This window comes from Mauremys mutica, chromosome 2 (assembly GCF_020497125.1).
Source record: "Mauremys mutica isolate MM-2020 ecotype Southern chromosome 2, ASM2049712v1, whole genome shotgun sequence".
Classification (NCBI taxonomy): Eukaryota; Metazoa; Chordata; order Testudines; family Geoemydidae; genus Mauremys; species Mauremys mutica.
In genome coordinates this window covers 276,096,278-276,120,662 of record NC_059073.1, presented here as the reverse complement: position 1 = coordinate 276,120,662, position 24,385 = coordinate 276,096,278, and the positions used below count along the sequence as shown (strand labels likewise).

The 24,385-nt window shown below is 41.6% G+C and overlaps 1 protein-coding gene across 3 annotated transcripts in view; it reads left to right on the top strand.

Annotated features, from left to right (window-relative positions):
* Nucleotides 1–1,446: 1,446 nt before the first annotated feature.
* DNAJB6 (DnaJ heat shock protein family (Hsp40) member B6) overlaps nucleotides 1,447–24,385 on the top strand; it is a 97,781-nt gene continuing 74,842 nt past the window's right edge. Inside the window, exon 1 of one of the 3 annotated variants that reach the window (XM_045005092.1) lies at nucleotides 1,447–1,596. The gene's annotated coding sequence lies outside the window, so the exon portion shown is untranslated. Of the gene's footprint in view, nucleotides 1,597–1,843; nucleotides 1,876–24,385 lie in introns of those variants that run through there. The other 2 variants (XM_045005094.1, XM_045005093.1) reach the window with 2 other exon arrangements.

The following is a 24,385-nucleotide window of genomic DNA, read 5'->3' as shown; positions in this document are numbered from 1 at the left end:
AGTTTTTTTGCTGTAGGAGGGCCACCTTAAAATCTGCTATTTGTGGCCAGGGAGGTTGAAGTGTTCTCCTACAGGTTTTTGTATATTGCCATTCCTAATGTCTGATTTGTGTCCATTTATCCTTTTCCTTAGAGACTGTCCAGTTTGGCCGATGTACATAGCAGAGGGGCATTGCTGGCATATGATGGCAATCCTGTAGGAGAACACTTCAACCTCCCTGGCCACAAGTGTGAAACTTGCAATAAAATTATGTGACATGTCAACCATGAGTTAGATAGATACCAGGCTCTTACAGTTTAAATCAGAGATTTCATAGATTCCCAAGGCCAGAAGCAACCACTGTGATCATGTAGTCTGCTCTTCTGGATTACAGAGATACTAGAACTCCTCCAAAATAATTCCTAGAGCGTATATTTTAGAAAAACATTCATTCGCAACCTAAATATTGTCTGAGTTGGAGAGTCCACCGCAACCCTTAGCGAATTGTTAATTACCCTCCCTGTTAAAAATGTACATCTTATTTCCAGTCTGAAGTTCTCCAGGTTCAACTTCCAGCTATTGGATCATGTTATGCCTTTCTCTACTTGACTGAAGAGATAATTAGCAATATTTGTTCCCCAGGTAGGTACCTATAGACTGTGACCAAGTCACCTCTTCACCGTCTCTTTGCAAAACTAAATAAATTGGGGTCTATCACTGTAAGGCACATTTTCTAATCCTTTAATCATTCTTGGGGGGCTTTTCCTATCCATGATTATGCATCCCAGGACGGCATGAGTTCTATTGGCCACAGCCTTGCACTGCGAAGTCACGTCCAGCTGATTATATACCCTGACACCTGGGTTTTATTAGTCATTGACATCTGGGCAGCCTACAGTGACCAGATGTTCTGATTTTATAGGGAAAGTCCCAATATTTGGGGCTTTGTTTTACATAGGCTCCTATTGCCCCCCTCCCACCCGTGTCCCAATTTTTCACACTTGCTGTCTGGTCACCCTAGGCCACCCTGGGGATCTAAGGTCAGCAAGGTGCAATGCCTCTGGGCCCTGCAGTCGAGCCCCGCCCCCATGGGACTCGACACAGGGCACCCAGACCCAGGGCAGCTCAGACGCCTTCCAGGTCTCCACTCCAGGACCGGGCCAGCCTGGCACTGGGCCGGCGCCATCTCTTGGGGGTGGCCGCCCTGTGGCTGGGTGCCCCCAGGGGGCGTGGGACGCCCTTTCCCTCCTGCCCCGAGGGTCACTTCGGTCCATGGCTCATGGCCTCGGGCGGGGCCCCGGGGGTCATGACAGGCTGCTGGGGACACGGACGGCCTCGCACGTGCCTCCCCTGTCGCACCACAGCCGCTCAGCGCGCCGCCTACGGCCAGCAGGTGGCGCCGCAGCTCGCGCTCCCTGTCTTCCCCCCGCCGGCTTCCACTTCCGCCTCGAGGGACGAGGGCGAGGTCGTTCCAGAAACTTCCGGAAATAGGGGGCGTTAGCGGAAGTGACGGTCCGGAGTGCGACGCAATTTCTGGTTGTGGCTGCCCGGCCAAAGCTGCTGCTGCTGCTGCAATCGCTGCTGCTCGGAGAGACGGGAGCGCGTCCGCCGTGCGGGGTGAGCCGGGGGCTCGCGGGGGCGGGTTGTGCCGCGCCGCGATGGCCGGGCCCGGGGTGGGCGGGATGCGAGGCGGGCTCGCGCCCTCAGCAACACTGTTGTTGGTGATGGATGGAGCCTCCCCCCCCCCTTCCGCTGGCTGCAGAGCGGCGGGGGAGGGGGGCGAGCGGGGGCTGCCGCCTGCGCCCGAGCCGCTGTGGGGGCGCTGGGCCGCCTGGGATGGCGCCATGCTCGCTGGGGGCGGTCGGGCCTACGGCGAGCCTCGACCCGAGCTCTGGGGTGAGGCGGGACCGGCGCGGAGCGCGACCCTGGCGTCGGCCGCCGTGGGAAGGGGGAGGCTGCGGCGCTAGGCTCCCAGCTCTGAGGCTCGGTCACTCGCACTGGGCGCCCTGCAGAGGCGCCGCAGCTCTGAGCGAGGGAAAGGCCCGTGTTGGTGCCTCGCATGGAGGCAAACTCAGATCGCGCCAAACCTCCGAGGGGTCTGAGGCTGCTCGCGCGTGGGGCGGCGGGAGAGCTCGGAGCACCCCAGGGCGCTCGCGGGTCACGCAGAGCTGACTCCCAAGAGCCGGTGTGCAGCTGCCTCTTCGCTCTGGTTCCGCCTCAAGTGTTGGGGGTGGCGCCGTGTGCTAGTTTTTTCTTAAGCGAGGGAAGCAGCCACGGCACCACATGAGCTGCCACTGGAGTTCTTGTACGTTACTTGTTTACAGCAAAACTTTCATGGCCTTGTGAGTTTCCTGCTTCAGTCAGTAAGTAAGTAAGGGCAATGGTAGCAGCCCAGTGTGGTGCTCGGAAAGGCGAGGGGCCGTTGGATGTTTTGTATTTGATGTTGCCAAGTTTCCCACGCCCAGTGTCCCTGTGAAGGTGAGGCAGATGGTTCATGTCATCACTACTTGCAGGATTACTGGGATGGCAGTGAGTGGGCAAGTGGAGCCTCTGGTCTTGGTAATAAAACTTTAAACTAGCTTCAGTGTGATCACAACTAATATGATTTGAAGTTGACTTGTCTGTAAAACTGGTTTCCTCTTTTGAGGCAAGAAGAACAGAACAAATTATTCAGGATGTTAGGATCATTGAAGCTCTTAACTAGTAACTTTATAACAATAGATAGAAATTGGTGTGTTTAGCATAGAGTATTGTTCTAACTGGGCCAAGATGACATTGTAGAGGCTAAACTTTTGTAACAAGGTTTTAAATTCATATGGTCAAGCTTTTGTGACCTGGCATTGCAATTTAGTTGTCAGTCTTGTGCAGGGTGGATAAAAAATAATGATTAAGAAAAAAATAAAACAAAATTGGATTTTTTTATTTAAATTTTTTTTCCTCAAAGCATTTCATCAAAAAAATGGGATCTAAAGGTAATTTTAATTAAGATACATTGTAGCTGAAAGATACCTCATCATGGAATAGGGATTATACATTCTAATTCTATAATATGAGACTATATATTCATGTAATGTTTAAGAAAAAATTTGTAAATAAATTCTAATAGTTCATGGATTAGGGACCCAATCTTATGGAGTTCCGGGGGCTTCTGTATAGATTATTTAGGTTAATCTTTCTATCTACCCAATGGGACTCGGTGCTCAGTCATACCATCAGAGATGCTTAGTTTTGCAGTTCTCAAACTGTGGATTTGTGCCTCCAGAAATAACATGCTTGTTAACAGCAAAAATGTTTTTAAATAGAGGTGAGAAATAACAGACCTCAACCCTATTGTCCCTCTGCAAATTTGTGTACACAGCAAATTTTACCTCTCTAAAAGTACAAAGTTTCAAAAAGCTCAATGAATAGAAGATTGTGGGGGGCAGAATAGATCTGGACAAGGAGAAGAAGCCTGGAGATAAATGTGGGAAGGGAGGGACAGACAATAGAAACAAAAGTGAAACTGTTCTGAGCACTATGCCCCAGATGTCTTGAGGTCTTTCTGAGAGTAGCCTTCATTGATTTGAGATCTACCATTCTCTCACTAGAAGAGGAAAACCTATAATGGCAGCAGGCCATAGAAGAAACCCAGTTTGGGAATAAGAACCATTCAACAAATGTTTGCTGCTGATGTTTTAAAGACAGACACACCAGTGAACTGGCAGAAATCACTTAAGCACTTGGTGTCAAGTATCAGAAGGGTAGCCCTGTTAGTCTGGATCTGTAAGAGCAGCAGAGAGTCTTGTGGCATCTTATAGACTAACAGATGTTTTGGAGCATGAGCTTTCGTGGGTGAATACCCACTTCTCCGGATGCATGTAGTGGAAATTAAGCACTTGGGTTAGAGACTGTTGAAGTGATAATCTCACTTTTAACAGCAGTAGCTTCTTCTGCCGGTGTAGAAAGAATATTTTCTTCCTTTGGACTAATTCATTCCAAATTGAAAAATCATTTGGGATTTGAAAAAGCAGAAAAGCTTGGTTTTCTTTTCCAGATTATGAATAAACAGGCAACTGAAGGTGAAGACAACTGAGTTAACTGCAGAAATAACCAAACAATCATTCATTTTCTGATATAGCTGTAAAACTACTCTGAAAAGTTTTAAAAATAAATCACTTTTAAAAAATGTATAGTGTGTACCTTCTAAAAATGAAACCTACATCTGTCTCTGAGTTGTGAAGAATATGTATTAAGGCTATAACAACCAAAAATAATGCAGTTTTATGTACAAATCCATGAGTAAATCGAGTCTTCCTAACTAGTGATTTATATCAATTTGACTTAAATCAAATCCACCCTGGTTTCGTGTATAGAATATGAGAAAAAACATGGTTTTGGCCTAGTTTGAGTGATGGGAATGGCCTTGGGCTCTGTTAGTTCCATGCTCTGATTATATGGTCCTTTGGCAGTTATTACTGTACTTCTGAAGGGTGAATAATCATACGGGTCTGGATTCTTCAGTTTTTGGCGTATGAGGTATGTGTAACTCCAGTTAGAAAAGGTGTTTGTCTCCAGATGGGGAGGTGTAGGAACTTGGCAGTTAAGTTAAACAGCAGTTATATTACCTTACTGGACTGACTAAATAGCTGAAGTCTGTGTAAACCAATGGCCAAATCTGCTTGCCAGGACACTTGTGATTTTATTTTATTTTATTTTTTTTTAAATGTGAAGAACAGGGAATGAACAAATTACATAAAGGTTGGTTTTTATAAGTTAGTTCATTCATTTGAGCCCTATAGATAGTCCTTGTGTTAGCTCTGGCTATGACCATAGAGCTCTTATTAGATGTTTACATAATTTTGTTTTGTTTAAATCCTCTTTCCAGTTTCTTATACTGAATTCAGTTTGTTAGTGGACCTTCGAGTTGTTTATATTTTGTCACAAGAAAATTATCACTAATGTCCAGTGAAAACATGAAAATAACTTCCCTTTGAAATTTAGAAGTGAGAACAGCAGGGTTTTTTGACTTCCTGTAGCTGAACAACTAGTCCCAGCAAAATCAAAACTTCAGATATAAATTAGCATAATTTCAGAGCGCTATAATATGTTAAAAATAAACCTGTCTAGTTTCTCAAACTTTTTTCACCTCCCAAAAAAGGATTTAATCAATCCTTTTAAAAAAAATTTGAGAGAATTTTTCTAAATCTCTGAAAAAAATCTTAACCTTTGAAATGTTTTATTTTCTCATAGTGGGGAAAGAAGGAAGGGAAGTAAAAATATGAAGTGCAGAAGAGAGAAGGAAAATCCTAAAAATTCAAAACCATTTTCTTCAAACAAGCAGTTTTCAGATATTTTCATCAAAAAATCAATTTCAACCAGCTTTACACACAAGTTATTGCCTTTTTTCAGCATAACCTGTTTTTCTGCCTCACAGTTACTTTCGGTTTCCACAAGTTAATTGTTTTCCAGTGCTGTCTTCCATCATGGATAACACTTCAGGATTTTTTAAATTTTAATATAGGGTTTTTAAAAATTTTATTTCAAATTGGAAATTCAGTCTGTTAAGCCCCCAACTTAACATATTGAAATCCTTTAAACTAACTAAATAAAAAAAAATCAAAAAAAAAATCAGTCAAACCACAACTTCTGGAAGTCATTGTTTCAGCACCTGAAACCAGTCTGTCCCTGTAGTGTCACAGCAACTTTTTTTTTTGGAGGTGAAAATATATTTACCATTGAAATAAACTGACATTGGAGGCCAGGGCATAGGCAGTTGTGAGCCAGATCTAATGCTGCTGCAGCCAGCGTGAATGCTGGACACACACCCCAGGAAAGGCACCGCACTAACAAGTCCAGGGCAGTTCTCCCTACATCTCACGAGGCTTGGAAAAGTCAAGCACCCTTGTGGGGTGCAGGAGGTGTGAACCACAGCAGACTCGGAAGCTGCCTGTAGCATCCTCAGGAAGGCTCCCCAGGTGGGGAGATAAGCTTCTAAGATCTATTATTCTTAATTTGATGGCTGGCTGGGAAGGACCCATTCTAGACTGAGAGCCTTTGCCTAGTGGGCATTCATAATTTCAGATGCAAAAAATGATCCATTCATACAAATAGGATAATCATTCAGCAAATCATAAAATTCCCAATGACCTATCACATGACTTGCATAAAATACGTCAGAACTATGTCATAATCATATCATAATATCATTGTGAAGAATATGGGATGGAAATGTGACACTGCACCCCAATTCCCAAGAAGTCCCAGTTCCTAACAGTAATGGGGCAATGTAGGGAGAAGGGAAGTGAGGATTGTAATAACATTAACTTGGTATTTCTATGGTGCTTATGAGCACTGGTCAGGGACCAGCACCCCATTGTACAAACTCAGCAAAAAGATGGTCCCCCTGCCTGAAGGAGCATAAGTCCAAGTGAAGGTGTCTGACAAGTGGCAGTAGTAGCTGTCCCAGTACAGGAACCCCTGCTGCCTACTGGTCTTACAGTTTGCCAGAGAAACTGCTCCCTGGATGGATGGGTTGTGGTTGGCCTGGATGTTTGGCTTACCTGTTTGTTTATTTTAATCACTTAACAGCCCTACTAAATACACAAATGGTGGGAGGAGGGGGGAACTACTTTGATGCAAACTAGAGAAACCCCCCAAACAACAAAACTTATTAACGTTATGCAGCTTCTTTTTTAACCAATGCAATATTTTATCTATTGTCTATCCCCTCTCCCCATCACACTTTTAAACAATAATAGAATACCATTTATTTAAATATTTTTGGATGTTTTCTACATTTTCAAATAGATTTCACAGTACAGAATACAAAGTATACAGTGCTCACTTTATATTTCTAATTACAAATATTTGCTCTGTAAAAACCAAAAGAAATAGTATTTTTCAAGTATTGTAGTGCAATCTCTTTATCATGAAAGTTGAATTTACAAATGTAGAATTATGTACAAAAAATCCTGCATTCAAAAACAAAACCATGTAAAACTTCAGAGCCTACAGGTCCACTCAGTCCTATTTCTTGTTTAGCCAATTGCTCAGACAAACAAGTTTGGTTAAATTTGCAGGAGATATAATGCTGCCCGCTTCTTGTTCACAATGTCACCTGAAAGTGAGAACAGGTTTTCACATTGGACTTTTGTAGCCGGCATTGCAAGGTATTTACATGCTAGATGTGCTAAACATTCATATGCCCCTTCATGCTTCGGCCACCAATCCAGAGGCCATACTTCCATGCCGAAGACACTCAGTTTAAAAAAAATAAATAAAAAAAATTTGTGACTGAACTCCTGGGGGAAGGGGGGAAAGAGTTGTATTTCTCCGGCTCTGTTTTACCCGCGTTCTGCCATATATTTCATGCTATAGAAGTCTCAGATGGTGACTCAGCACATTTGTTTTAAGAACACTTTCACAGCAGATTTGACAAAACACAAAAGATACCAATGTGAAATTTCTAAAGATAGCTTCAGCACTCAACCCAAGGTTTAAGAATCTGAAGTGCCTTCCAAAATGTGAGGGACGAAGTGTGGAGCATGCTTTCGGAAGTTTTAAAACAGCAACACTCTGATGCAGGAACTACAGAAGCGGAACCACCAAAAAAGAAAATCAACTTTCTGATGGTGGCATCTGACTCGGAGGATGAAAATGAAGATGCATCAGTCCACACCGGTTTGGATCCTCTGGAATGGTGGTTGAAGCATGAAGGGACATTTAGAGCCTCTGGCATGTAAATATCTTGTGACGCTGGCTACAACAGTGCCATGCGAACACCTGTTCTCACTTTCAGGTGACGTGAACAAGAAGCAGGCAGCATTATTTCCTGCAAATGTAACCAAACTTGTTTCTCTGAGTGGTTGGCTAACCAAGAAATAGGACTGAGTTTACTTGTAACAAAATCTACATTTGTAAATTGCACTTTCACGATAGAGATTGCACTAAAGTACTTGTATGAGATGAATTGTAAACAAGAGTATTTTTCAATTTTTACAGTGCAAATATTGGTAATAAAAAATAAGTGATCACTATACACTTTGTATTCTGTATTTCTGTAATAGAAATCAATATATTTGGAAATGCAGAAAAAATTGAAAAAAATTCCAATTGGTATCCTATTGTGTATTAAATATAACAGTGGGATTAAAACTGTGATTAATCATGATTAAATTTTTTGAGTTAATTGCATGAGTTAAATGTGATTAATCGACAGCCCTAGTATTTAGGTTTTATGTTGTCTGCTTCATATAAACTAAACCAGAACTTCATAAAACTGGCCATAGAGGCTGCATGCTCTGAATTTGTTAGGCACTTAAACTGTGTGCAATTTTTTTTTATTAAAACAATTTGAGAAAGCTAATTTCAGGAATGTGGAACTTGAATCACTTAAACCATTTACTTACAAGGGTATGTTAGTGTGATGGGTTCAGTGACAGACCCCCTTGGGACTTGTCACCAAATGTGCTGAGATTACCTCTGAGCCCATTTTCCCTCCCAGCTTGGGACTCCAGAACCCCGTCCTATTGAGCCAGACATGCTAGCCTTCTGCAACACAGACCCAGGTCTGGGTCATGCCCCCGAAGCTGCAGACTTTAACCATGAGCAGGTCACTTATATCCAGTTCCCAATGGGATCCAAACCCCAAATAAATCCATTGTACTCTGTATAAAGCTTATACAGGGTAAACTCATAAATTGTCCATCCTCTATAACACTGACTGAGACATGAACAGCTGTTTGCTCTCCCAGTTATTATTCACTTACTCTGGGTTTATCAATAAACAAAAGTGATTTTATTAAATATAAAAAGTAGGATTTAAGTGGTTTCAAGTAATTATAGACAGAACAAAGTAAGTTACCAAGCAAAATAAAACACAACAAAACACGCATGTCTAAGTCTAATACATTAAGAAACCGATTACAAGTAAACCTCACCCTCAGAGCTGTTCCAATAAGCTTCTTTCACAGACTAGACTCCTTCCTAGTCTGGACCCAGTCCTTTCCCCGGTACAGTTCTTGTGAGTTCTAGCCGGCATCTTAGATGAAAAGCAGGGGCTTTCTCGGGGCTGGGGCCACCCTTGTCCTGCTCCACCCCCTTTTTATAGTTTTGGCACAAGGCAGGAATCCTTTGTCTCTCTGGATTCTCTTCTCCCGCCCCCCCTTCTAAATGGAAAAGCCCCAGGGTTAAAATGGATTCCAGTATCAGGTGACATGGTCACATGTCACTGTAAGACCTCATTTTTCATTAATCAAGGTCTGGCGCGCACACCTGTACAGGAAGGCTTGCAGGTAAATAAGCCATTTACAACCAACTGCCCTAGTCAATGGGAGCCATCAAGATTCTAAACCAGCATTAATGGCCCACACTTTGCATAATTACAATAGGACCTCAGAGTTCTACTTCATATTCCTAGTTTTTGATACAAGAATGATACATTCATACAAATAGGATGAATATATTCAGTAGGTTATAACCTTTGTAATACCTTACAAGAGACCTTTTGCATAAAGCATATTCTAGTTACTTTTCCATAAAACATACAGAGTTAGCGTCATAGTTTTAACTAAATAAAAGCTTTTCTGTTATTCTACTGCAACTAAGTCACTGTTTAGAAAAACTGGGGCCATGTCTACACTTACCGTGGATCGATGCTGCTCTGGTTGATGCACTGGGGGTCGATTTAGCATATCTAATGAAGACCTGCTAAATTGACCACAGAGTGCTCTCTGAATGACTCAGTTACTCCATTGGAACGAGAGGAGTAAGGTAAGTCAGTAGGAGAGCGTCTCCCGTCAACACAACGAGGTATAGGCACTGCAGTAAGTCGACCTACGCTATGTTGACTCCAGCTACGTTGCTTAGGTCGATTTACCCTGGTAGTGTAGACAAGGCCTCAGTATTAAACTTTCCTCAGTTGGTCTTAGGTTGCTACAAACCATAGCCTTTGCTGGCTTAATTGATTCTGTATTAATCCCTCTTTTAAACTAGTAATCCCTACATTTGTGACACAATGCTCAGACTTTGTTTATGTTTGCAGTGGTGTGAAGGATACGTGTAGCTACATACTGCAGTTTGAGGCTCTGGTGTAAAGGTACCGGTGTACTGTGCTGCCGTACAGACGTGGGAGGCACTCCGTGGATGTGTAGAGCCATGTAGGGAATATAGCCTAAGATTCTGGTGTGCCTGTGCTCTTTTCATCTAAGGAGTGCCTCACTGGCTACACTGCTTTTTGTACCCTTAGTCTGTTTAGTTTCCGTACTCTACATGCTGCCATAAGTAGACTTACCTTTAGTGAGATGATTCTGGCTTCGTGTAAACTTCTAGTTTTTCTTCCATTGATCATTAATTTTTACTGTGCAAATCCTTGTACAGTTGAACTTTGTGTAGGGGCTTCTTGCCAACTGATAGCTCGTTATAGGAAGTTGCTTTACAGTGGCAGCACTAATTTCACAAATATCTGAAGTAGCAGATCATGATACAGTTTTGGTTTCTAAGCTAGTGTCTAAGTCTGACTTGGACATCTGTGCACTTACCTCTACCCTCTCTGTGCAGCTTGTTTCAGGTACCTTTTAATACTTATAAAAAGCTCCTTTCTGTCTGAAAAAATTGAGTTCTGAGACTAAGCAACTTTCTTAAAAAGTTTGTCAACAATGTAATTGAGCTATAGGACTCGAAACAATTATCTAACCATGGCTGATGCAATCTTATCTCAAATTGCTTGTTTTAAATACATCAGGCTTATATCCCATGCTGACTTCAACATGTAAACCCTATTTCCACATTTTTCGTGGCTATTTAGTTCAATTTAACATAAAAGAAAAAAATTGTCTGGTCAACTTGTTAGGGACACTAGAGTATCTGTGCTGAATCAGGTCTGAGATCCATATGAAGTCCAGTATGCTGTCCCCAGTACCACATGCATCAGAGGAAGATGCAAGAACTGTGCAGTAGGTTAATTGGCCTTCCACACGGGGCTTGTCCTGATATTCAAAATTTAAGGTTTAGTATCTCTTCCAGAATTTTTTTAGCGCTATGATAATTCTGGATATTTTTAATATCTCTCTAACAAGATTCCAAAAAGGACTGGATATATAGATTCCAGTGCAGTAAAGTCTGGGACCCGCTGTTAATGCATTGACCAAGCTGTTCAAAACTGAGGAACAGGATGGAGCCAAAGTTTGGCAAGATTTGTTCTATGTTTGCTGGACACAGATGCAGTTATTTTTCCCAGTGTAAACCCGATTTAAGCAGGAAAGAAAAAGAACTGTTTGTAGTGGTAATGAAAATGGCCCATTTCCAGCAATTGACAGGGAGATGTAAGGAACTGTGGGGGGGGGTGGGGGAGGGATAAGCATGCAGAAATAGTTTTACTTTGTGTAATGGCCCATCCACTGCCAGTCTTTATTCAAGCCTAATTTGATGGTGTCCAATTCGCAAATTAATTCCAATTCAGCAGTCTCTCTGTCTGTTTTTGAAGTTTTTTGTTGTAATAATGTGACTTTTAGGTCTGTATTCGAGTGGCCAGGGAGATTGAAGTGTTCGCCAACTGGTTTTTGAATGTTATAATTCTTGATGATGATTTGTGTCCATTTATTCTTTTACGTAGAGACTGTCTGGTTTAGCCTATGTACATGGCAGAGAGGCATTGTTGGCACATGATGGCATATATCACATTGAGGCTTTATTCCCAGCTCCTGTCAGTACTGGGTTGAGTAAATTTGCTGAACTGGGGGTGGTGGTGGTAATAAAAAGCTTAAATTGCAGTCTTTTAAAAAACAAATGTATGAAGTTAAAATAGTGGATATAGGACCTCATGCACACTTCTGAGTAGGTCTTGGTTCCAAAGATATAGAGTTACTGCCGAAGAATTTTTCCCTTAGGCCATGTCCACATTTAAAAAAAAAATGAAAATAATCCCTACCCATTACTCTGGATTTACAAGCAATCTAATTAAACCTGCTTTACTGTGTTAAATGCCAGAAGCCTTGGGAGCTTAGTCTACACTTCCAACTGACAAAATATTTTTTTATAAACTTTCACTCTTATACATCAGACCCCAGACACATCTGCTCCCCTTCAGCATCAAAAGACAATTTGTCTGTGCTGCAAAACAAGCAGGTTAAGTTAAAGACTAAGCCTCACAGGTCTCTTCTTGCCACCTAGGATTTACAGCAATGTACAGAGTACAGGCACTACACATGTAGCTATACACTGCAGTGAAAGGCAGGCCGTGTCCACATTTGTTGCTGGTGTGTAGCTATATGCAGCAAGGAAAGGCTCCACCAAGGGAAGGCAGTGGGATACTACAATCCTAAAAATAGCAGTGTACATGTCTGAGGCACTGTGTAGGATGTACACTCTAGGGAGTTCAGGCACTGTAGGGCATTTTACTTGCCTAATCCATGACTCCCTGTCTCCACTGCTATTTATACCCGTGCTAACTGGGTGTTCAGTTTCTGTACTTTACATGCTGCCATAAGTGTAGACATACATTAAATGTTCTAATAAAAGGACAGACTTCCTAGTTCTCAGGGAGATTGTAGACCTAGCTGTGCTTAACACAGGGCCTCTGTAGCTGCATTTTAGGTTTAGGTTAACATCTAGGGCAGTACTAAGCATGGTATTGATACTCTTGTTCCCCCAATTTCAGGCTATTCATGGCCTTTCAGTAATCCTCTGTCATAGGGCCTTTCTTGACCAGTAGAAAGGTGATGCATTTCAGTTGTTAGCTCACTTGAACTACCTTAACCTGACTGGCTGCATTTTAGCCTCGAGAGGAGCCAGGTAACTCAACTTCAGCTTTGTTAGCCGGCATCTTAAACAGGATTTTTTTTATTCATGTTACATCAGTCAACTGAGCTAACGTGACTGAAGACAGTACAAAAGAAATGAAGGTGGAGAAATTTTTCTCAGCTGTAGTTGACTTCTAGAACTTGTTCAGTTTACTGATAAATCATAGTTGCTCCTTGAGGGCACATTCAATAGTCATTACCACCCAATGACAAATGAAACTTAAGTTAAATCTGGGTTTTTAAAAACGAGGATTAGTTCTCTGAAAGGCATGATTCCCGCTAGTATGGTAAGTTAGTCATAGAATCATTTGACCTAGCTTGTGTCACGATCAACCTGATTTTCTTGTTTTCCCTATAGTTGCTTATTTCCAAGTTGTATAGTCTTAGAATGGAGTTATGACTACTGTAGGACACAGCAGTCATTCGTTAGGATTGCTTTTGTTACTTATGCTATATATCCTTCTGTAAGAAGATGTTTACAAGACTTTAGAACTCTAGTTAGATGTACTGGCATATCTAGTAAAACGCATGAACCATTTCTGAGAAATACTCAAATGTACTTTCAATTTTAGTTTCTATATGTTAGATAACATAACCCATTGTCAGGGTGGATAAAAAATCTTAAACCCTTAAATTGGATTTTGGTATAAATCTTAAACATGTTCTAAACATTGGGAATTATGGCAACCTGTATTAGGGCCTAAATTTCACCACTGAACTAGTGGAAGTCACTGGCCAGTCACCTGGAACTACTCTGAAGTGATAAACCAGTTTTTTTGCAGCATAGTCTTTTCTGCAGGTGTAAAGAGAACTTTCTTTTTAGTTTATTCAGCTAGTTCAGTTCAGTGACTAATAGCTCATTCAAAGTTGAGAGACTGATAGGGAGTTGAAAAAGCAGGAAAGCTTGCTTTCCCCTTCAATCTGTGAATAACATTTAGATGTAAAAGGATTAGATCTGCAGCATGGGGCATGGGTCACTTGCTGGAGGATTCTCTGCAGCTTGAGGTCTTCAAACCACAGTTTGAGGACTTCAGTAACTCAGACATAGGTTAGGGGTTTGTTACAGGAGTGGGTGGGTGAGATTCTGTGGCCTGCATTGTGCAGGAGGTCAGACTAGATGATCATAATGGTCCCTTCTGACTTTTAAAGTCTCAGTCTATCTTCTAGTTCTAAAATGTGTATAGACTGCATCCTTCTGATTAGAAGAAAAAACCCAGATTATGCCAGCCAGTGAGAATCAACTTTCCTCTAGGAAAATGAGTAAAGTAAATTGTAACACAAGATTAAAAGTGGTGATTTACATCACTTCACCCTGCCCATTTTTACATTAATGATGCTCCATAGTGTTCATCATCATTTCTAATACGCTATTTCATTCACCTGTTCCCATGAACACAAGGCTTTTTTTGGGTCACATCAGCTTGGAACTTTGTACTTAGGTTGAAAGTTTGTGCTGTTTTTTCTTTTGACAGTTGTGACAACTGAGAAGTTGAAGTCAAATCTGTTCCATACTTGCTAAACATGTGAATAGGCGACTTCATTTTGAAAATGCAATTTCACTAGCACTTTAAATCTTTCATAAATTCTGTGATTCTGATAACTTTTTTCAAACTATAAATAAGGACTAACTACTGAACAGAATGTAGTCCAGTTTCTTTAATTCGTTTTGTCACATACTCCCCTCATACGGTTTCATACCTTGGCTATTTTAAATAGCATTGCTCTAAACAAATTTGAATAAAAATATGGTAACTTAGACATTTTAACTTTATATAGTACTGTACAAACTAGCAAATCCTTTTAAAACCTAATCCCTGTTTGGCTTTCCTAGAAGTTAATTACATATGCCATACAAAGGTAATGTTAGTTGTACAGCTAAACATGCTAAAGAGAGGTTTCAGAGTTGTAGCTGTGTTAGTCTGGAGTACTTGTGGCACCTTAGAGACTAACACATTTATTTGGGCATAAGCTTTCGTGGGCTAAAATCCACTTCATCAGATGCATGGAGTGGAAAATACAGTATGAAGATACATATACATAGTACATGAAAAGATGGGAGTTGCCATCTTTTCATGTACTGTGTGTGTGTGTGTATGTATGTGTGTATATACACACACACACAAACACATACATACACTCCCATCTTTTCATGTACTATGTGTGTGTATATATCTTCCAACTGTATTTTCCACTCCATGCATCTTCTGAAGTGGGTCTTAGCCCACAAAAGCTTATGCCCAAATAAATTTGTTAGTCTCTACAGTGCCACAAGTATTCCTCGTTGCTTTTACTCTAAAGAGAGGAAATGTCATAATTAAGTTTGGTATAGTAACTTTGATTTTTCTTGTGCATAAAACATTTGCAGTGCAACTACACTGTAATCACATGTATATCTAGGGCTATAGAAAATATAATGCATATCACATAACTTTGTTCTCTTTAATTTCACAAAGAATCAGTTTAATTTATACTTGGTTCTCTAAGGTGTGAATTTAATGTCTAGTATCCATTTTCTTCTCTTTAGTCAGTACTTCGATGCAGTTCAAGTGATGATTCCGTTAACAGTGAAGTTAACTGTAGATGGCCCATATATGCAGGCAAACTTTCACTAAAAGCTGTATGTATCTGACTCTTACGGGCTATGTCAGACCTAAGAATGTCTACACTACAAATGCTGCTTCAGCTGTGCCACTGTAGTGTAGATGTTTGAATTGATGGAAGGTAGTTATTCCACCTCTCTGAGGCCTGGTCTACATTAGAAAACCAACTAGGTTGGTTTAATTGCACTGCTCAGGTATGTGGGGAAGAATCCACACTCCTGACCGGCATTATTAAGCTGAGCTATATCCCTGTGTAGACAGCACTGGATCACTGGAAGAATTCTTCCATCGACCAACTACTGCCTGTTGGGGAGGTGGAATGCCTACACTGACTGGCCTCTGAAGCATTACGGTGGTGCAGCTGTAGAGCTTTAGCATTTTAAGTGTAGACAAGCCCTCAGAGGTGGTAGCTAGGTTGACAGATGAATCCTTGCATTGACTTAGGGCTTGGCTACACTTGCAGATGTGCAGTGCTGGGAGTTACAGCTGTGTAGGGAAAGCGCTGGTGTGTGGCCACACTCACAGCTACCAGCGCTGCAGTGTGGCCATATTTACAACATTTGCAGCGCTGTTGGGACTGGTGCATTATGGGCAGCTATCCCAGCGTTCAAGTGGCAGCAACGTGCTTTTCAAAAGAGGGGGGTGGGGTGCAGTGTGACTAGGAGTGGGGGGGAGAGAGAGAGTGGATTTTTGGAGCCAACACTGTGTGTCAGCTCCCTGCCTTGCAAAATCTGAACATTTCCTCGACCCCTCATTCACTCTTAACTGCAAATAGCCTGGAGACCAGATAAGCAGCTGCTCCAATGGACTCCCTTTCTTCCCCTCCCCCTGCTGTTTCTCTCCTCAAGCAAACACTAAGCTGTAGACATTCATCCCCCTGCCTGCCTCATTCACAGCAAGGTATTGGGTTCAGTCAGTTACAGATTGATCACAGCAAACAAGAGCTGTGTTTGTTTTTTAGATAAGCAGCTCCCGAGCCCCCGAGTTCACAACAAAACAAAGAGAGGCATCATAACAAAACAAAGAGAGTAATTTAGTTAAAAGCATTCTGGGATATCTCCTAATACCCTGGAGGCCAATAACAGCGCTGGTGTGTGGCCACACTTGACGAGCAGCGCTGCATCACCAGGTGTACAGCCAGTGCTGCAGCCAGGGAGTTGCAGCGCTGGATGTGCCTTGCAGGTGTGGACACTTACTAAGTTGCAGCGCTGTAAAGCCTCCACCAGCGCTGCAGCTCTCCAGTGTAGCCAAGCCCTTAGCTGTGATTACACGGGGAGTTAGGTTGACCCAGCTGTTTTTCAGAATGAGACATTTTTCACAGCCCTGAGGAACATAGCTAGGTTGATCTGATTTTAAGTATAGACCAAGTCACAACTTTTATGCATCTAGCCTCTTGGAGAAATAAAATGTCATAATGCAATTTGCATTATGACATTTTATTTCTCCAAGAGGCTAGATGCATAAAAGACTGAAAGCTCTGAAAGCTTCAGTCTGCCCTGAAGACTGAAAGCTCTTCAGGGCAGAGACTGTCTTTTGTACTCACTGCAGCACCTAATAAAAAGATGCCATGATCTTGATCGGAGCATCTGGGTGCTATTGTAACCAATAAGTGTCAAAACCTAGCAATACATATTTTGACTGAAAAAAAACAGGAGTACTTGTGGCACCTTAAAGACTAACAAATTTATTTTAGCATGAGCTTTCGTGAGCTGCAGCTCACTTCTTCGGATGCATAGAATGGAACACACAGACGGGATATTTATACATCCGAAGAAGTGAGCTGCAGCTCACGAAAGCTCATGCTAAAATAAATTTTGTTAGTCTTTAAGGTGCCACAAGTACTCCTGTTTTTTTTGCGGATACAGACTAACACGGCTGCTACTCTGAAACCTGATATTTTGACTGAGTGAGTGCTTAATCCTGCAATTTTTAACGTGCTCAACATAGTGGGGGTGCAGAACATCCCTAATCCATGAACTACTTGTTTGGAGGAAATAGTGAATTAGCAACAGGTCTGTTTTGAATATTAGTATTTACCTTGGGAAAATGAACTCATGACTGGGTGCAGCTGAACTGAAGTGGAACATGATTAAACTGCAAATATAGCCAAGGACAAATTCTGTACAGTGCCATCTCATACAAAAGGTAACTTGATCTGTGACAACTCTCTTTCTAATTTCAAACATGAAACTATGCCAGGTGTTTAGAATGATTACTTAAGCATCCTTGCAAATTCTACTTTATCATGGGCACAGGGCTGGCTTTAGGAACTGCGGGGCCAGATTCGAATACCCGGCGGTGGTCCGGGTCTTCGGTGGCACTTTGGTGGTGGGTGGGGAGGGGGGGTGTCCTTCACTCGCTCCGGGTCTTCTATGGCACTGAAGGACCCCCTTGCCGCTGAAATGCCACCGAGGTCTCGGAGCAAGTGAAGGACTCCCTGCTGCTGAAGTGCCACCGAAGACCTGGACCACCGCCGGGTGAGTAAACAAATTTTTAAAATTTAAAAAGGCGCGGGGCCCGATTCCAGGGAATTGGCCTAAAGCCGGCCCTGCATGGGCAAGTAACCTTTTTGTTTTAAAGGAAAAATAAAATATCAGTAGGTCTAAATCATGGTAGAATGCAAAGGTTGACTTTTTGCCTTGGCTGGTAAGTTTTCATGACCATTTTGCAAGCCTACATTAAAAGGGATGTGGAGATGTCAGATTTTTCTCAACTGGTAGATTTTTTTTTTTCTTGTTCAAAAATTGACTATTTCAGTAACACATGCCTTTTAGCTCCAAGAGTGGATTTCGCAACAGATCTTCCTCATACAGGCTCTCGTTATTGATGGGTTAGCTTTCATCTCATTTAGGTTTTGTTACAGTGAAAATCACTTGTGCTCATAGAAAAGTTTCCTGCCTTGAATATCACTGGATTTTTTTTCAATTGATGTATATACTCTGGCATTGTCATGATCATGGAACAGTATGATTTTAGTGCTGTGTACTAGAGCAGTATTTTTCAATGACCTGGTCCGTGGACCAGCACTGGTCCCGGAGATCTCACTGATACAGTTTAGGAAGGCATGAAGCTGGTTCCTGGTATCAAAAAGGTTGAGAAACATTGAACTAGAGCAGTGGTCCCCAACCTTTTTGTCTGGCGCGTGCCGGACGAAGGACCGTGGTGGCATCATCGAGAGGTGTCGCCTCCAAAATGCCGCAGAAATTCAGCAGCATTTCAGCGGATGCTTGACCACCAGCCAGGACGCCGGCACATTTAGATGCCCCTGCGAGCGCCATGGCACCTGCGGGCACCGCGTTGGGGACCCCTGTACTAGAGAACTATGCCAAGACGCTTTTTCTACATTGGTTCTATTTGAATCAAATTGTGTAACATACTAGTGATTTATGAGCAACAAGGACTTCCCAGTAATTTCACATCTTGTTAGACATAGTCACATCTGGACTCCTATTACAAGCAAGTAACCTTTGGCCACTGTTCATAATAAAGGAGGCTGAAAGTATATTTTACTTATGTAGGGCATAAGTAATTGTGGCACAGGTTAGTCCTGGGGGGATTCTGCACACTATTTTAAAATTCTGGATATTTTATTTTTCAAAATAAAACAATATAATCACACCAGTTTCAATTATTTTTGGTCATTTATTTCAAAATCCTATCAGCAAGTGAATCTAACAATACAGACAACAAAAAAGATTCAGGAAATGTTTTTTGACAAATAGATTCCTTACTATGCATATTAATACAGAACTCTTGAGTAATAATTCATTTAAACTACAATACAGACCTGTATTTCCCATGCCTCTCAGAAGCAGTGCAAAGGCTTGGAGTCAGGGATAACAGAGGAGCTGAGGGAGAGGGAAGTAATTGCTGGGAAGGAGTCTGGGTGTGAACTTGTTGGGCATGGGTGGGAAAAGTATGGAACAAGGTTTTTTGTTTTGTTTTTTTTTGGCAGGTGCGGGGAGGGATTGTTAGGGAGCTTCCCCCATGCAGATGTTGGGTGACCCCTAGTCTCTCCCATTCAGTCAGGCACATCTGCTCGTTCCCATGTGTCCCTCCAACCCCACTCAGACACCCACTCCCCCATCTCCATGTGGGCCTGCACTCCTCCCCCACTCCCCATCTGTCTCTGTGCCCCCACTCAGCCATCCCTCCCTCCCCAGGTGGCCCTGCACCTCCACTCCCATTCAGCCCCTACCCCAATCTGTCCTCCCCCAATAGCCCTTACGAGCCCCTGTCTGACACCCCCCCCCCCAGCAGCCCTACACTGTCTGTCTCCCCGTAATCCCCATCTCCTGACTGGCACTGTGAAGAAGGTGGGCTCTTTCTCTTCCCTAGCTGATGGGGGAACTGCTGCTTTGTTCTGTCGTCACAGTGTCCTCTGGTGGGTAAAAGGCAAAACTGCAGCAACTTTCCAGCAAAGTTATTTTCTGCTGAGGCTAGTCTGTTCGAGTGCCATGGTGCCATCTGGGCAAAAGGTGGAACTGCAGCAGCTTTCTAGCAGCTTTTTTTTTCTGTGCAAATAATTAAAAATGTGTGGCTCATTAATTATGCATGCACACAGTGGTGCAGAATTTCCCTCAGGAGTAAGCCAGTACACATTCTCCTCTCCACTTTTTCCATACTGGTTGAGATGTCTTGGAGTCATTCATGATTTTCTTTATTAGGTTTTTTATTTTTGTTATGTTTTAATGTTAAGCTACTAAAGTGTCTTGTATTTGTTTGATTAGTTTTGTAAATTTGTTAGTCTCTAAGGTGCCACAAGTACTCCTGTTAGTATAACTCTTATCCTAAGCTCAGCATTAAAATTCTTTTCTTTTTCGGCATAGGTAAGTCCTAGGCCTCTTTAATTGGTTACTATGAGAACAGCAACAACCTAAACTCAAAATAGTTAAGTAAATGGCCTGTGCTATATTTGCCAACACTACCACCTTCCAATACCTTAAATTTCCAGAAGTCAAGAAAACTGACAGGTTTGACCAGGTTTTGCAGGCCGAAATCAGTGAGACTTGCGATTCGAAGTCACTAAAGTGCTCTTAAATATTAGAGCTGAGAAAAGTCTTTTCAGCTATTGGTAAATTTGCCAAAAAGTGCAGTTTTGGGGCAAACAGCTAATTGCAAATTAGGATCAAATTTGCATTTTAGCTAAATAAAAGCTTTTTTTCTTTTTTCCAAAGAAAGTCAGAACAGTTTATTTCATTTTCTAAATGGTCTTGACATATTGTTATGAAATGTCATTTTTGACTTGACCCAAAAAACTCTAGTCTTTTTTGTTTTTGGCAAGAAACTGAAAAAAAATCAATTTTGGTTTCCAAAATATTAGTTTCAGAGTAGCAGCCGTGTTAGTCTGTATCCGCAAAAAGAACAGGAGTACTTGTGGCACCTTAGAGCCTAACAAATTTATTTCAGCATAAGCTTTCGTGGGCTACAGCTCACTTCTTCGGATGCATAGAATGAAACACACAGACAGGAAATATTTATACATACAGAGAACATGAAAAGGTGGAAGTACGCATACCAACTGGAAGAGTCCAATCAATTGAGATGAGCTATCAGCAGGAGAAAAAAAAAACCTTTTGAAGTGTTAATAGATGACCCATAGAAGGTGTGAGGAGAACTATAACATAGGGAAATAGATTCAAGTAGTGTAATGACCCAACCATTCCCAGTCTGTTTAAACCTAAGTTAATTGTATCTAATTTGCATATTAATTTGAGTTTAGCAGTCTCTCTTTGGAGTCTGTTTGAAGTTTTTTTGTTGCAAAATTGCCACCTTCAAGTTTGTCACTGAGTGGTTAGAGAGGTTGTTTAGCTTATCTGTACTAAATATGAATTTAGGAGTCAAACATTAGGCTCCTGTGTCTAAAATTATTGGCATGTGTATGAAAATTCATAAAACTTAATGTAGTCAAAGTCTAACCTAACCCCTTAACACTGAAACAATTTTATTGCGCAGTGATACATTCTGTGCCACTAAATTTTTCATAAATACATATTTCTAGCATTAGCAGCTAAAAATTTTAAGCACATACATAATGGTAAGCACATGAGTAATTCAAAGTCAGTACTTCAGTGCAACTAATCATGTGGGTAAATTTACACACCTACATGTGTGTCAAACATCATGCTCTGGACAGGCAGCAATGGGAAAAATGGATTGTGCCACCAAGCTCACAAGATTCCAAGTTCTAGATCTAAACCCCTCTATGGTCTGAGTCCTTTTCCAGGTCCCAGCTCAGAGTAGAGGGCAAGGGGGATCTTGCTTCCTTGAGGATGTCTTGAACCCTGCCCCCAGGCGCTAGGATTTTGGTGACCCCTACTCATTTATGGACATCTGACTGCCTCCATTCCCCCTCATGTGAGTCAGATTTGGGGGTGGGGTATCTTGCCTTTCTTGCGGTATGTGAGCTCCACTCCCTGTTTGTGTACCAGGATCATCTATCAGTTCTGCTAACATATCTGTCGCTAGTTGTTGGGGGTGGTTGAATTAAGCTGGCAGGAGAGCTCTCTCCTGCTGGCTAAGAGCAGCTACATGGGAGACCTTATCGTGGCACAGATGTAATGGTTCAGCTGTGTCACTGCAAAGTATGTAGTGTAGACGTAACTTGAGGAATTGCATAGCACTGTGTGGCTTAGTGGAAAGACCACTGGACTGAGACTAGTCTTAGCTCTGCCTCTGGGTGACCTTGCCTGAATCATTTTCACTTCTATACCCATTTTACAGATGTGAAACTGAGGCATGATGTAAAGCTCTCTGAGATCTTCTGATGAAAAGCCCTATATAAAAGCTAGGTCTCTATTATTATTACCACAAAAGTATATCAGCTGCAAATCTAAATGAGAACTACAACTACCTAAATGATCACTAACTCCTATCCCCAAATATTTGTCTAATTTTTTTAAGAAAATTAGAAAAGTAAATGGCAAAAAAAACTTCATTAACACAGTTAATGTTGCCTGATGATAACTCATGACCTTTCAGAACATAAAGTTCAGCTAAACTAAAACATCTGAAAACCGGGAAATAGAGGTAAGGTAAGCACCCACACAGCCTTAACTTTGTCCTCTTTGAGCAAGCCCCAATATGCTTATCACACATACACTTTCTCTCCTTTACTGTAATTAGGCAGTGTCTGTGCTTGCCCTATACAAACATTGAGCCTGCTTTCATGACAGAACTCTGCACTGTTACATTTTAACAACCACTTCATATCCTCTTACAACCCCTTCATACTTCAGCACAGGGTAACAGTTATACTTTCCCCACCTATCGTTAAATCCACAAACTGCTCTTGTATCCCACTTCACTACTGACAATACCCATGGCAAGAAGACCGAAGTGCTCTGCTGCTGATACAACCTGCACAATTCTGTATTGAAATCATGTAGACTGGAACCTCAAGGTACATATGCACTCTTTTCCTTTGGTAACGCACACAGGTTGGGGGGGGGGAGGGGTGACTCAAAACCAGATCTCCTCATATCACTGTCACAGTTGCCCCCCAAACTACTTCAACTCACTCCTCCACCATTCAGTACAGTTACATGCATTCTAGCTTCATTCACTGTTACATGCAGATAATACCCAATGGCTATTGCCAGCTCCAGAGGGCAGAGTTATGGTTGTATGGATGTTTACCTTAATTCTGTCTTCTGGTTTTCAGAAATTTTAGTATTGCTGAACTCTGCATTCTGGAAGGGCACGAGCTATCACTGAGCAACCTTTACACTGTTAATGAAGTTTTGCCATTTAACTTGAGTGACTTTGTATTTCATGATTTCTTAAATGTTGGCTTGATGTTCCATTGAATTTGTCACTCAGGATTTAAAACTTTTCTTGAAAAAAATATCAGAACTAGAACAATTGGGTTCAGAGATGACTGGAAATCTTAGTGGAGGAATAAGCAGGGGTAGTTTAATGCTGAAAGGAAGAAAAATTTTTACAGAATAAAGCAAGGAGGTAAAAGCTAGCTGAAGTCTCTGGTAGGATTCCAGAAAGACTCATGTACTCCAGAGACCATTCAGCTTCAATGAGGAGTTAGATGAACTGCCTCTAATACTGTATTTCTGTCTCTTAATAGTGACCAAAAACATCATGGCCTTTTTTTTTTAAACTGGACAAGACTTGTTCTAAGCCAAATAAGTCAAAATTTGTTCACTAAAATTACATAACATAAAATGCCTAACTATTTGGCTTTTTAAAGATCTAATATTAATCTTAAAATAAACTCCATTTGGGTATTTTATGCTTAATAACCAACCTTAATCTTGTTTTCAAGGTGGCTGATTCATCTTCTAGATTTGAGTCAGACTAGTGGGTCCTTTTCACTTGGCTATAATTTTCATAATAAAAGAGATGAATGACTAGCAAACTGAATTTAATAATGCTTTATAGACTAATGACGTCTGTAGTAACTTTATGGCTGGGTTTGGATATATACGTTCTTAAGATAATTAACTTTATGAATTGGTTCTCAAGTGACGCGCGCGCACACACACACACACACATATAGATATATAGAGATATAAAATAAATAAAGAATACTGTTCTGAAGCTTCCTTGGGATCTTACAACTAGCTACTAGAAATTACACCTGTCTAGTTCCTGCGCGCTTCGGTCAACTCCAGTACTCCACTGGAATCAGAGGAGTAAGGCAAGTTGACAGGAGAGCATCTCTCGTTGATGCAGCACAGTGTGGACTCTGCAGTAAGTCAGCCTAAGCTACGTCTACTTCAGCTAAGTTATTCACATAGCTGGAGTGGTGTAATTTAGTTCGACTTACCCTGGTAGTGTAAACAAGGCCTTACAATGGCAGCAGAACTCTGGTATGAAGAAGGTGCTATGGAAATCTAGGGTAGCCAGACTTCATAATGGCCTGTGACTATAGAGGTACGGCGTAAAAAGTGATCACAATAGCAATAGATCTTGACTGATTTTAGCATGCGAGAAAATTAGTGTCCACTTACGTACTGTCAATACTTCATATCCACGAATGAGAAATGACTTGACTTCCTGTCTAGTCCAATGTAG